Raw genomic sequence first — 13,320 nt, forward strand, 5'->3', positions numbered from 1 at the left:
ATAAATAAACATTAAAAAATAAATAAATAATTAAAAAAAATTTTTTAAATAACAATGTATTTATTTATTTTGAGAGAGAGAAAGAGAGAGGGAGAGAGAAAGGGGCAGAGAGAGAGGGAGAGAGAATCCCAAACGGGCTCTGCGTTGTCAGCGCAAAGCCTGATGCAGGGCTGACACTCACGAACCATGAGGTCATGATGTGAGCCGAAATCAAGAGTCAGGTGCTTCACTGACTGAGCTAGCCAGGCGCCCTGGTGGTGAAATTTAGAATGAAGGGCTGGCTGAGACTTTGAGGTAAAAAGCAAAACAAATATTATTTCAGCACAAGGCAAACCTCTTCATTTTGAAGCTAGAAGAGAATAAGTCAAGAGAATGTAGCTCTTTATTCAACAAACATTTAGTGAGTGCTTACTCTCGGCCAGGAAATATTCTACATAGAAATGTTCCATGTGTAAGATATAGGTCTTAGGCTATATAGTCTGGGGGTAGGCAGAAAGGAATTACATGTTCCCCAGCCCACCAGCCCACCCAGAATTGAATCAAATGGAGGTCATGTTCACAGTGTCAACCATCTCCGGGCAAAGTGTCCCAGTTATTTCAGGAACCCTACTAGCATCAGTCATTACCTCCATTCTGCTCTGGCTCACTTCAAATACATCTGCTGTTGAAGCCTCTGCTGTCAGAGAATCTGCCTCAGGGCACTTCCACTGCTCCCCCACCATCCCGCTGAGGGAAAACACCTCCAAACTCTATGCTCCAAATGGTGGTTTCACAAATGTATACTTGGGTTAAAAAAATATGTAGATAGATACAGATATAGACATAGACATAGACATAGACATAGACATAGACATAGATATAGATATACTTAGGTTAAAAATCCTAATATAATATATTACATAATACATACATATATAATATATAATAATATATGTTACATATTATATATTATCATATTACATATTATATATTACATATTGCATATTATATATTATATGTAATATATATATTATACATTATATTTGCAAAAATGTGAGGAATGAGTACATTGTTAGTAGTGATGGGGTTTAGGACATGCTACCCCAAAATATGGCATATGGCATATTGAATATCTTAAGCAAAAGGAATTTGAGAAAATAGCAAATGCAGAAAGGTGTCACCCACATACCCTGTCCCTTGAAACAGGTCAATGAAATTCCCACGTGAAAGCTGCCTTCTCTGTACTAGGAGAAGGAAGACGTTCTTATCACCACACACAGGGAATTTGGGGCTGAGAAATATGTACAAACAAACCGCTTTAAGTACTTTTTTTAACGTTTATTCAGTTTTTGAGAAACAGAGAGTGTGAGCAGGGCAGGGGCAGAGAGAGAGGGAGGTACAGAATCCGAAGCAGGCTCCAGTCTCTGAGCTGTCAGCACAGAGCCAGACTCGGGCCTGGAACCCACGAACTGTGAGATCATGACCTGAGCCGAAGTCAGATGTTTAACCAACTGAGCCACCCAGGGGCCCCCAAACAAATCTTTTTAAATTAATCCTTATCTTCCAGTTATTTCTTCATGACTTACTCCTTTTGGCCCCCACCCCTTTGTCTTTTTTTTTTTTTAATGTTTATTTATTTTGAGAGAGAGAGAGCACAAAAGAGAGGCAGAGAGAGGGAGGAGAATCCCAAGCAGGGCTCCACTGCTGTCAGCAGAGCCCAATGAGGGGCTTGAACTCACAACCTGTGAGATCATGACCTGAGCTGAAATCAAGAGGGGGATACTTACCGCACTGAGCCACCCAGGCACCCCCCAACCCCTTTGTCTCGTCCATTCTTCACAAATTAATTGTTTATTAGTCTAAAAGGTAGAAAAGGGGCGCCTGGGTGGCTTGGTCGGTTAAGCGTCCGACTTCGGCTCAGGTCATGATCTCACGGTCCGTGAGTTCGAGCCCCGCGTCGGGCTCTGGGCTGACAGCTCAGAGCCTGGAGCCTGTTTCAGATTCTGTGTCTCCCTCTCTCTCTGCCCCTCCCCTGTTCATGCTCTGTCTCTCTCTGTCTCAAAAATAAATAAACGTTAAAAAAAATTTTTTTTTAAATAAAAATAAAAGGTAGAAAAGCTTCCTGCTCTAGTCACCACTTTGGGTCTTTGTTCTCCTGTGAAGACTCCCACATACATGTAAAAATCCAGTCAAATGTGTATGCTTTCCTCCTGTTAATCCGTCTTTGTCAGTTTTTTTTTCGGGGGTCCTGAGAGGGTGAAGGAAAACTTTTTCCTCCCCTTCGCTGGCAACTCTTCTGACCATTCTGGGAGTGGTGCCCCAACAACGCAGATTTTTAAAACTTAGTGCTGATTTTTTAAAAAGTTAGAAAAGAGGGGCACCTAGGTGACTCTAGTCGGTTGAGTGTCCGACTTCAGCTCAGGTCATGATCTCACAGTTTCTGAGTTAGAGCCCGGGCTCCCTGCTGTCAGTATAGAGCCTGCTTCAGATCCTCTGTCCTGCCTGCTCCCCCCACCCCCCCCCCCCCCGCTCCTCCCCCACTCGAGTGCTCTCTCTTTCTCTCAAAAATGAACAAGAATTTATTTAAAAAAAAAAGTTAGAAAAGAGAAAGCTTTCTGACTAAAGACCATTTATGTGAATTTAAAAACATGCACCCAGGGATGCCTGGGTGGCTCAGTCAGTGAAGTGTCCAGCTTCGGCTGAGGTCATGATCTGACCATCTGAGTTCGAGTCCCACGCTGGGTTCTGCGCTGATGGCTCAGAGCCTGGAGGCTGCTTCAGATTCTGTGTCTCCCTCCCTCTGCCCCTCCCCCACTCACTCACACTGTGTGTGTGTGTGTGTGTGTGTGTGTGTCAAAAAAATAAACATTAAAAAAATAAAAATAGAAAAGCAACACACAAACACCACATATTATATGAGAATACATTCAAGTTTGCAGAGGCATGTTAATACATTGGAATGATTGCTGGTTAAAGAAGGAAATGGGAGTGGAGAATTAATCTATCAAAGGTAGCAACGATGGCATTTCAAAAATGAAGTTGTATTGGTCAGAGTTCTTCATTGCAAACAGCAGAAACCAACTCTGGTTGATTTAAACATAAAGCGAAAAAAAAAAATGTAAGGCTACTGATTGGGTAAGCTCACTGAATCACCTGGAGGACCCAGAGTCTATGCAATAAGAATCGTAACCACAAATTACACCACAGAATTGGTTGGGGGAGGCTTCAACAGTTGCGGTCTCCGAGGACCAGACTGTTTGTATTGCCTGAACAAGGAGAAACTGAAAGCTGTCAACATGTTTCTCCAATAGCAGAGGGAAGTTTGCTCACCCAGATTCTTTGCCAAAGAATGGATTCAGCTATGGATTCACTGTCTGGGGCAGATGCACCAGAATGACCAAGCCTGAGTCATGGGCAGTGCCCTCTCTGCAGAGGACGCTGGCAATGACTGTGTTTAGCTCCCCAAGTGAGATGTAGTATCTGCCTCCCCCAAGACTCATAGAAATGAGAGGGATCATTCAGCAGAAGAAAAGAGTCCTGGGGCGCCGGCGTGGCTCAGTCAGTTGGGCGTCCGACTTTGGCTCGGGTCGTGATTTCACAGCTTCTGAGTTTGAGCCCCTGTCTGTGCTGACAGCTCGGAGCCTGGAGCCTGCTTCGGATTCTGTGTCTCCCTCATTCTCTATACCTCACCCACTCACACTCTGACTCTCTCAAAAATAAATAAACATTAAAAAAGAAGAAGAAGAAGAAGAAGAAGAGGGTCCTATGATGGGCATTCAAAAGGATGACAAAAGCTTACTAATGAAAGCATGGCCAACACTGCTAACTTCTGCACTGGGATCAAATCAGAGTCCGTTGAGTTTTTCAACTTGAAAGCCACTGGTAACATTTTCCAGAATCGTTTCACTGGAACACTAGAGGCAAGAGACAGATGGTAGGAAGATGAAGACATAATCAGTGTAGACTATTAAGGAGCTTAACTGTGAATGGAAGGGCTATGGTTTTATGTTTTAAGATAAAAGCGAATTGAGCACATTTTAGGCTAAGAAGGAGCTAGCAGAAAAGGGTTGCCATGGTTAGAAAGTAAACAGATGATTTTAAAAAGCCATAACCTAATCAGAGCCCAGGTGGAAAGTTTAACCTTAAAATGCTGTAAGCAGAGGTACGGCTTCTCTGAGAGAGGAGGGAAAATATATATATATACACGTGGCTGCATGTAAATGTTTATGTTGGGAAGTCCAGGTGGTGTATTGGACGGCTTTTATTTTATCTATGAAGTGGATATGCAAGAAAAACTGAAGGAAGCAGAGCTTGGGTGCTAACCCTAAAAATAAAACTGCCAGTTATGTTACCAGCAAAAACAGGTTTATTTGGAATAGCAGATAACTGCAATCTGGGACAAGCAAGCTGTGGCAAAACCGCAGACAAATCCAGAGGACAAAGGTAAGGAACGGGGTGGGGGGGAGGGGGGGAAGCAGGGAGGGCTGTTCTAGGCAAAAAGTCCATTGGAATAAACTGGGAGTTCCAAGTATAGGGGCCTTTCCTTGGCTGAACTGTGACAGAATCCCATTGGCTGGGCTGTTGCCGGAGCGGAAGGAAAAACCTTCTTCCTCCTGCTGGGATAGTAAAGTAGAAGCTAAGGCGTTACCAGCTCGCAAGCTACCCCTCTTCCCTTTGGGTCTGCAATTAACCAAGGGTGGTCGGGCGTGAGAGGTCCCCGCCCCCTGCTGGCTCCTGACTCTCTTTTAAACCAGCTTTCCTTTTATTAATTTTCTTCGGGGTCAATGAGAGAGAGGCCTTGCCGAGAGGGGTGTAATTCTCTACCTGCTAAACGGAAGAGGAGCTGACCACCACCAGGTTAAGAAAAAAATACACATATATTACAAGATGGGTGCCGTTATGATTGAAGAGTTTACATCCAAAGTGGTTCTGATCGGCTGATTGTTTCTCCTGCTGCTGCCCAGGTGCGGAAGCAAACAGGCAAAAGCAGGTGTGGCTCCTTGGGTGTGCGGGGCAGGTACAGACACTAGCAGACGCGAGCCTGGAGCTGGCAGGTGAGAGTGTCGTCAGAGTGATAGTGCAGCAGGCCACAGATCAGATAAGAAAGGAAATGTGGCCCGGACCGGGGAGATAGAGGGATTAAGATATTTCAGAGTTCCTCCGAGGCTGAGGGTTAAAGGTCGTGGAAGTAGAAGAGCAAGGGTGCCTGGGTGGCTCGGTTGGTTGAGCATCTGACTCTTGATTTTTCGGCTCCGGTCATGATCTCCCTGTTCGTGGGTTAGAGCCTTGCATCAGTGTGAAGCCTGTTTGGGATTCTCTCTCTCCGCCTCTTTCTCGGCCCCTCCCGCGCACTCTCTCTCTCTCAAAATAAATAATAAACTTAAAAAAAAAAAAAGGAAGTAAAAGAACAAGAGCTAGAAGGATGAGAGTTTGCGGTCTCAGTGTGGGCTTTTAGAGTTTTAGATTTTTGAGGTAGAGTTAGGTCCATCCAAGACGTGACCATTAAAAAACAATAACCTTTGATATGAGGTGCAGAGGACAAAAACCATTCAGAGAAATGGCTCAGAAGCAGGAGTTTCTGAAATACCTACGGGTCCTGGCCTTGTTTCCTTTCTTATCTAATCTGTGGCCTGATGGGCTATCACTTTAACGACTCTCTCACCAGGCGGCTTCAGGCTCTCGTACCATTTTGTACCTGCCCTGCACTCCCAAGGAGCCAAACTAGCATTCGGGGGCACTTGGCTTGTTCAGTCAGTATGTGGTTCTTGATCTCGAGGTTGTGAGTTCGAGCCCCACGATGGGCATAGAATTTACTTAAAAAAAAAAAAAAGAGATTAAATTAAAGGAAAAGTATTGCACTCAGCAAGAACTAGTCTTAGAGATCATCACATTCCCATCTGTTACCCACAGGTGGTAGACATGACCCACAATCAGGATTCTCGAAGGCGATGGAGATAAAAGGAAAATCTGCCCTCTCAGAGGATAATCATATAAATGAAGAAAGAGTTATATCAGAGGTAGGTGTTATGCCCAGAATTCGTGATCCCCAAAGACCACCAGGGAGCCGAGTCCGATGCAAAAGCAAAAGAGCCTTTATTTGAGCTAGCTTGAGCTCAATCCCCTACCTGCACCGACACAGCGGTGAGATACCAGGGAGAGAAAGCGAGTTTCAAAAGGACAAAGGTTTTACTGGGGCCTAGGGGCAGTCGGCGAGGTAATGGCTATGGCCTCAGCCGATTGGCTGGGGAAGGGTCCGAGTCCTGTTAGGCAGGTGGGGGGGGGGGGTTTACTCAAGGGGAGGAGGTGTGGTCAAGGTGAAGGACACAGAACAAGATGGAGTCGGCCGGCGTAGGCCCGCCCTTTCAGTAGGCAATGAGAGATTCCCAGGCCAGTAAAAGGGAACGTACCTTGAAGCATCTTTGTTAACACTCCTCAAGAAAGAGGATCTGTCAGGTTGTAGTTGGGTTGGGAATTGAAGCATGAACAAGAATCAGAGACACCGACTCTGATTTGGTAACTCTAGCACAGAGCCAGGCCAGGGGGCACCTGGCCCACGGACCAAGATAACCTGACACAGCCAGACTCCTGCTATAGATCATACCTACGTGACATCAGCCATTCAAGTCGTCTAACTGATTCCCTTTGTGCCACTTCTGTGCTCACCAAGTAATCCTACTGGAATCTGGCTTCCCACATAGATTTTGCAAATAGGACAAAAATGTACTGGGGCGCCTGGGTGGCTCAGTCGGTTAAACATCTGACTTCGGCTCAGGTCACGCTCTCACGGTTGGTGAGTTTGAGCCCCGTGTCAGGCTCCGTGCTGACAGCTCCTCCCCCTCTTGTGCTCTCTTTCTCTCAAAAATAAATCAACATTTAAAAAAATATATATATATATATATATCGGTTAGGGGCACAACTATTTGGTCATGATAATTACAGATCTACTTAATATATGAACAATTAATTCATTAATTAACAAACAGGCATTTTAGGTTTATATATATGGTTTTGGTCAAAAAGAGTCGGGCTCCCAGACCCAAACACCTAGAGATGCCCTAACAGTAGAAGTTTAGAGCCTAAAAAGCTAAGTATCATCCCCTGGAAAGTGGCATAAAACACTGGCACCACGTGAAGTCAGATTGGGGTGACAACAGTCCTTCTCTGGGTAACTCTTCTCTGGTTCCATGTCTCTCCTATAAATCCATCCCGGATTTCTGCATGCCACCTAAACAGAAAAAACACTCGGCTTCTCTTTCTTTCTAACCAGAGAGTACAGACCAAAGTTAAACCAAGGAAGTTGTGCTGATTGGTTCTGTGGCAGCATATAAATGTATAAATACATCTGCAAGTCGGTGTAGCACGCGCACAGGATACAGGGCAAAGAAACGGGAAGGAAAAGACCTCTCGGGTCCTAAAATGATAAGGAAATGAACAGGTTCGTTGCCATCCCAGTAGGGCAAGGTTAATGATTTGGTAACCAGGCCAGAGCTAGGTAGGCCTGCGTGCAGCTGAACTCTCAGTTGGGCTCCACCCCGTGACCTATGCTGTGCAAACAAGCCTTTCTAGAGCTGTAACTATCGCTCCTACGGCTAAACTAAGGGCGCATTGTATCGAATAGCATGCCCCGGTATCCCAGAATAAAGTAAATCCATCTTCCACTCCCCTTTGAAATAGATTTCTTGGGGCTGTTCCTCCTCTCCCCCCTGGAAGCAGGCTCTGTGGCTTTTCTAATTATTCTCAGATAATGCAAGGTCCCCTGGCCCGTTTAGAACCTATCAATTTCACGTCGCAGTTCAGGCTTTGAACTTCACGTTGAGCTGGAGCCTCTCCTCCCATCGCTCCAGTTCTGGCTCATGGCCAGACAGCAGCAGCTTCTCTTTTTCTCCCACTTTGGGCTTGACTAGTCCACCCCTAACTCACTACCTGTGTTTCTAATGTTTCCAGAAAAATTTTTAGGGAGCAGGGAAATTATTACTTGCGTTATTATGCTTCACTAGCACTCTTTGGAACTGCCAGACAGTGAAAACTTTACCCTCCTCTAGCGGGCGCTTTTATGAGTTCTGTGAGACCTCTGATCAGTCAAGGTCCTACGGAAAAGAGCATTTGCCCTAGATGGTTCAAGCAGACGCCAAGAAAGGGCCTGATGATAGAGGTGTGCGGAGCGCTAATGGAAGAGATGTCCAGAAGAGAGCGCTAACAGAAGAGATGATGTCACACTGGAAAGCCGTTTCCATTCCGGACGTGAGAGGACAAGGAAAGAGTAGCACGAGAACCCAGAGAGAGCTGAGGTTATAAAAAAGGAACCGCTTGGACGTAGCGTAGTCCTGGAAGGGTGCAAGCACTGCCAATGGCACAATGCCAGTGCAGGGAGGCAGCAGGGGAGAAATGCCTAGAACGTCCTCTCTGATTTGCTGCTAGTATGTCAGCCTGGCCAAACCCAACTGGTAGTGAGCCAGCAATAGAGCTCAAGTCCTAGAGCTCTCAAGAAGATAGCCTCCTGGGAAGGATGAAGGATCTAGGTGAACAAGCAGAAAAACCAGTACACCCCATCACGGGGGATGTCTCACCGCCACGTCCCCTGATGAAGGCAAGTGCATCCCTGTTATGACAAGTTGCTGACTCTTTCCTAACCCTCTAGGAATTACTCCTGCAATGCTATCCCTCTGCTATGTAGAGAACTACAGAAAATATTCACACATCCTGTTACATATAACATTTACTATTCACTGAGCTACTTGGAACGAGGCATTGTGCTAAGATGCCCTGCGTGCGTTCTCTTTAAACCTCATAATAGCCCATGGAAGCAGATGGTGTTTAACCAGAAAGAGTGATTGAGAGGAGAGAGAGAGAGACGGACCCAGAGTGGTCAAGTGACTCACTCGAGCCCCAAAGCTGTCTTTCTCTACCAAGTGTTCTCTAGAAACAGCAAAAAGAACACGTCTTTATTATCATTTGTTTTTGCTCTTTATCCCTCTGCCTTGTCCTTGAAGTTGGCATCAGTATATTTACTTGGACATTGCAAACAGCTGACCTTGGCTCTGAGCGCTGAGATTCCCCCTGGGGATTGCTTTGCGTCAAGCTGGTTAGAGAAACCAAATCCCATGTGCCCTCCTTAATTAGCTGGCTCATGCTTTAGCTCATTGGATGTTTTATTTGGAGTTCTTTAAGAAGAACAACTGTCCTTCTCCCCTGAGTAAGGGTTCTTTCGTGTATTAAGACATGATTTTTTAAAGGGCATCTCCCAAGGGGTGTGAACAACATATGGTATTCACATATGGAAAATTCAGCTTTCCAAAGAGATTGGTTTTCATCACCAACCATCCTCTTACTTGATCAGATCGTTAGGGGAGCTGAACGTGGGCCCTATTCATTCAGCTAGGGGAACACTCAGAGACCAGCCCAGACTGAACACAGCCTGTATGCCACTTAGAATAATGCTCCCCTGGGCTATTCCCAGTGTGGAATGAATCTTCACTGGCAACCCTCTTCCAATGTCTTAATTTCACCAAGACATGCTCTGAAGGAGCAAAGCAGCCTTACCTGGATTGCCAGGTATGAATAAGTAACGGGCCTATTGTAGTGGTTAAATCAGCTAATTGGCTCCTAGGACCCTCTATCGAAAGTCTCTTTAATAAGCCTTACAGTTTCGCTCTGAGCATTATTAAACACAAATTAAACCTTTCCTTCCTTCCTTCCTTCCTTCCTTCCTTCCTTCCTTCCTTCCTTCCTTCCTTCCTTCCTCTCTTTCTCTCTCTTTCTTTCTTTCCTTTTCTTTCTTTCTTTTGTTTTTAGAAAATCTGTAGTGCTTTATTTGATTTAATAAGTAAATAGGGCACCTGGCTGGCTCAGCATGAGACTCTTGATCTCAAGGTTGTGAGTTCAAGCCCCATTTTGGGCATGGAGCCTACTTAGGAAAAAAAAAAAAAAGGAAATAGAATTACTTCTTTCTGTAAAGGCGGTATTTTTTCCTACAAATTAGTTTTACTAAGATGTAATCTTCATGCAATAGAATTCACCCATTTTAAGTGTATAGTTTGATAAGTTTTGACAAACGTAGACAGTTCTGTAATCAGGACCCCAAACGAGACAGAGAACATTCATCCCCTGGTGCCACTTTGCAGTCACTCCCCGCCCCGAACCCAAGCCCAGGCAACCACTGACCTGTTTTTTTCAACAGAGGCTTTAGACGTAGAAATTCTTTTTTTACTTAACAGCTAATTTTGTTAAGATTCATCAGTGTCTTTGCCTGTATTGGCGGTCTGCTCCTCCTTACTGGTGAGTAGTATTCCATTACATGGAATGGACCGGGGTTTTGTGATTTTTTTTTTGTTTTAATATCACAATTTGTTTGCCCATTCATCAGGTGGTGGACATTTGGATTATTTCCAGTTTGGGGCTATTGTGAATAAAGCTACCATGAACATCTGTCTGAGTATAAATCTTTGAGTGGACAGATATTTTCATCACATCTCTTGGGTAAATATCTAGCATTGAGATCGTTGGGATGTATGGTAAGTGCATTTTAACTTTATTTTTTTATTTTTTAATTTTTATTTATTTTTTCATGTTTATTTTTACTTTTGAGAGAGAGAGGGGCACAGAGAATCCGAAGCAGGCTTGGCACTCAGCATGGGGCCTGCCATGGGGCTCAAATTCACAAACTGTGAGATCATGACCTGAGCCGAAGTCAGATGCTCAGCCAAGTGAGCCGTCCCGGGGCCCCTAACTTTATCTTTTAAAAAGTCCAGCTGTTTTTCAGAGTAGCAAGTGCTTCACATCGTTGCCAAAATTAGTATTGTCCTTCATTGAATTTTATCATTCTAGTGGTCTGTAGTGTCATCAAGTTATGGTTTTGTGTTTCCCTAGTGAATAATTATGTTGAGCATCTTCCCACATGCTTATTTGCCACTTTTTTCATGGTGAAATGTCTGTTCTAACCTTTCTCCCACTTTTAATTGCACTGCTTAATTTACTATTGAATTGTAAAATATACATTTTAAATACAAGGTTTTTTTACAAGATGAATTTGGCAAATATTTTCCCTATGTGTGACTTGTTGTTGATTTTCTTAACAGTGTCTTTGGAAGAGCAAAAGCTTTTCATTTTGATGAAATCCAGTTTATTAATTTTTCTTTCTATGGTTAACGCTTTTGTGTCCTGCCTAAGAAAACATTGCCTAAACGAACACTGCAAAGATTTCCTCCCTTGTTTTCACCTAGCAATTTTATAATTTTAAAACATTTTTATGTTTATATCTATGATGCATTTCAGGTTAATTTTTATAAATGGCATGAGGTAAAGGTCAAGTTCTTTTTTTATAAGTATATATTTTCAAGTTCATCCAGCACCCTTTAAGACTATCCTTTCTTGCATTGAACCTTGGCACTTGTGTTGAAGATCAACGACCATATACGTGTAGGTCTATTTCTTTTTTTTTTTTTTAATGTTTTTTTAATTTATTTTTGAGACAGAGAGAGACAGAGCATGAGCAGGGGAGGGGCAGAGAGAGAGGGAGACACAGAATCCGAAGCAGGCTCCAGGCTCTGAGCTGTCAGCACAGAGCCTGATGCAGGGCTCGAACTCACAGACTGTGAGATCATGACCTGAGCTGAAGTCGGATGCTCAACCTACTGAGCCACCCAGTCGCCCCTGTGTAGGTCTATTTCTGCACTTGATCATCTATTCAACTGTTATCATTATACAAATATTACACGGTATTGATTACTACAGGTGTATTATAGGTGTATTACTGCAGGTGTATTATAATATATAGGTGTATATATTACTTAAAATCAAGAAGTGGGGCGCCTGGGTGGCGCAGTCGGTTAAGCGTCCGACTTCAGCCAGGTCATGATCTCGCGGTCCGTGAGTTCGAGCCCCGCGTCAGGCTCTGGGCTGATGGCTCAGAGCCTGGAGCCTGTTTCCGATTCTGTGTCTCCCTCTCTCTCTGCCCCTCCCCCGTTCATGCTCTGTCTCTCTCTGTCCCAAAAATAAATAAAAACGTTGAAAAAAAATTTAAAAAAAAAAAGGGTTTTAAAAAAAAAAAAAAAAATCAAGAAGTGCCCGTCCTCCAACTTTGTTCTTCTTTTTCAAGTTTATGTTGGCTATTGTCAGTCCTTTACATTTGCACATAAATTTGAGAATCATCTGATTATTTTCTACAAAAAAGTTGCTGGGATTTTGATGATCAGGATTCCATTCAATCTACAGATAATTTGAGGGATAGTGGAATATTAACATTTTAAGAATATTGAATCTGCCGATCCCTGAATAGGTGTACATCTCCTAAGTAGGTCTTCTATTTTTTTTTAAGTTTATTTATTTTGAGAGAGAGAGAGCTCATGCACGTGAATGGGAGAGAGGCAAAGAGAACAAGAGAGAACCCCAAGCAGGCTCTACACCATCAGCGCAGAGCCCAATGCAGGACTTGAACTCATGAGCCATGAGACCATGACCTGAGCCAAAATCAAGAGTCGAGCACTCAACCGACTGAGCCACCCAGGTGCCCCCTAAGTAGGTCTTCTTTAATTGTTTTATAGTTTTCAGTGGATGGGTCTTATTCTATTAAATTCATTCATAAGTATTTCATATTTTTGATGATACTTTAAATCATTGATTTAATTTTAACTTCCAATTTCCTTTGCTAAAATGTGGAAATATAGTTTATTTTTTATTATTCATCTTGTGTCCTAAAATCTTGCCGGTTCACTTATTAGTTCCAGTAGCTTTTTCATAGATTCCTTAGAATTTCCTATATAGAAAGTCATGTCAAGTGGCATTTTTACCACTTATTTGCCAACGTTTATACGTCGTATTCCTTTTTTCTTGGTTTATTAAACTAAGTAGGACATCCAGTATAATACTGAATGAAAGTAGTAGGAGTGGACATCTTAGTCCATTTGAGCTGCAGTACCAAAATACCATAAACTGAATTGCTTATCAACACCAGAAATTTACTTTCTCACAGTTCTGGAGGCTGAAAGTCTGGGTTCACGGTTTCAGCATGGTTGAGTTCCGGTGAGAACTTGCTTTTGGGTTGCAGATAGCTGACTTCTTGTATCTTCACGTGATGGAAAAAAAAAAAGAGGAAGCAAGATCTCATGACTCTTATAAGGACATTAGTCCCATGCATGAGAGCTCCACCCTCAGGGCCTCATCTCTTCCTAATTACCTCCCAAAGACATCACCTCTAAATACCATCACGTTGGAGAGTAGAGTTTCAGTTTAAACATTCAATCCATAACAGTATCTTGCCTTGTTCACAGCCTCATGGAGAAAGCATTCAGTCTTTCATCATTAAGTTAACGTTAGCTAAAATGTTTTGTAGATGTTCTTTATCAG

Source organism: Lynx rufus, unplaced genomic scaffold (genome assembly GCF_022079265.1).
Source record: "Lynx rufus isolate CCGP_SWC_20201006 ecotype Redwood Valley unplaced genomic scaffold, mLynRuf1.p SCAF_10, whole genome shotgun sequence".
Lineage (NCBI taxonomy): Eukaryota > Metazoa > Chordata > Mammalia > Carnivora > Felidae > Lynx > Lynx rufus.